The sequence below is a fragment of the Rutidosis leptorrhynchoides genome, chromosome 3 (assembly GCF_046630445.1).
Source record: "Rutidosis leptorrhynchoides isolate AG116_Rl617_1_P2 chromosome 3, CSIRO_AGI_Rlap_v1, whole genome shotgun sequence".
NCBI lineage: Eukaryota > Viridiplantae > Streptophyta > Magnoliopsida > Asterales > Asteraceae > Rutidosis > Rutidosis leptorrhynchoides.
The window spans coordinates 529,312,508-529,314,069 of NC_092335.1; the positions used below are offsets into that span (position 1 = coordinate 529,312,508).

General features: G+C 36.5%; 1 non-coding gene across 1 annotated transcript; it reads right to left on the minus strand.

Annotated features, from left to right (window-relative positions):
• Positions 1–1,117: 1,117 nt before the first annotated feature.
• On the minus strand, positions 1,118–1,224 carry LOC139903356 (small nucleolar RNA R71). The gene has a single exon (XR_011778181.1). It is a non-coding gene; the product is annotated as a small nucleolar RNA R71 (small nucleolar RNA).
• Positions 1,225–1,562: the final 338 nt, after the last annotated feature.

The window sequence follows — 1,562 nt, forward strand, 5'->3', positions numbered from 1 at the left end:
TTTTAGACTTTTGAGTTTCGACGCTTTACTTTCTTATTTTTTCGACGCTTATTTTTTTCGACCTTTTATTTTTCGACATTTTTCGACGCGCTCTTTTTCTTTCTTATTTCTCGACGCTCTAGTTTTTAGGATATAGAATTTTCTATTTCTTCTCTAAAATTTCTTTAAACTTCGACGAAAAATTATTTTAATTGGTTAAATTGATAGACATCCAAAATTTTTTGGTTCGTAGCAATAGTTGGATTTGTTAGTGGCGAGTTATGGGCTTCCGATTTAAAGGGTCCTGGCTACCTGCTGCATCTATTGGCTATTCGAAACGTGGGCAAAATCAGAAAAGTTTATTAATTTGATAACTTATATAATTTTATTTTTTTATAACTAATAGGATATTCAGTGAATGCACCGAGCAAAACGTTCACCACCTTTTATACGTTCATCACCTTTTATACGTTCACCACCTGTAACTCGATCAAGACATCTAGCCAATATTGTCGCCGTTGATTTTTCTTTAGAATCGTCATCTAGTCAACCAAGTACTCCAATTCAAATTTCCGATAATCTATTTTTTGAACCCGACCTCATAATTGAGAATCCGGAGGATATTCAGGGACAATTCAGAGATCCTGAACCACTAATCATTCCTCCTGAACCACAAATTACTCATCCAGAGATTGTCGAGGAAGAAACCATTAAGTCAGAATCCCTTAGTGATTCAGATTCAACAAATTCAATAATGGAAAATCTGGAACCTCTAAGTATGGAAGACCGAATGAGGGCTAAACACACTGGCCAAGGTCATGCAATTACTCAACCAGACATTAATGCGTCAGATTATGAAATCAAAGGACAAATCCTACACATGGTAACTAATCAATGCCAATTTAGTGGTGCGCCAAAGGAAGATCCAAACGAATATCTTAGTACCTTTAATAGGATCTGCACTCTATTTAAAATCCGAGAAGTGGAGGATGAACAGATCTATCTCATGTTATTTCTCTGGACTTTAAAGGGAGAAGCTAAAGATTGGTTAGAACCGTTACCTGAAGGGGCGATTGATACATGAGACGTTTTAGTTGAAAAATTTCTTAAACAATTCTTTCCGGCATCTAAAGCCGTGAGACTTCAAGGAGAAATTGTTACGTTCACGCAAAAGCCAAATGAAACTTTATATGAGGCATGGACAAGATTTGAAAAGTTATTGAGAGGATGTCCGCAACATGGTTTAGACACTTATCAAATAGTACAAATATTCTACCAAGGATGCGACATTACTATAAGAAAAGACATCGATATAGCAGCCGGTGGTTCCATTATGAAGAAAACCGCAACTGAAGCTTATAAAATTATTGATAACACTGCTTCCCACTCACATGAGTGGCATCAAGAAAAAGATATCGTTAGATCATCTAAAGCGGCTAGAGCCGATTCTAGCCATGACTTTGATTCCATTTCTGCAAAGATAGATGCTGTCGAGAGACGAATGGAAAAGATGACTAAAGATATTCACTCAATACGAATTAGTTGTGAGCAGTGTGGAGGACCACATTTGACAAAAGATTGTC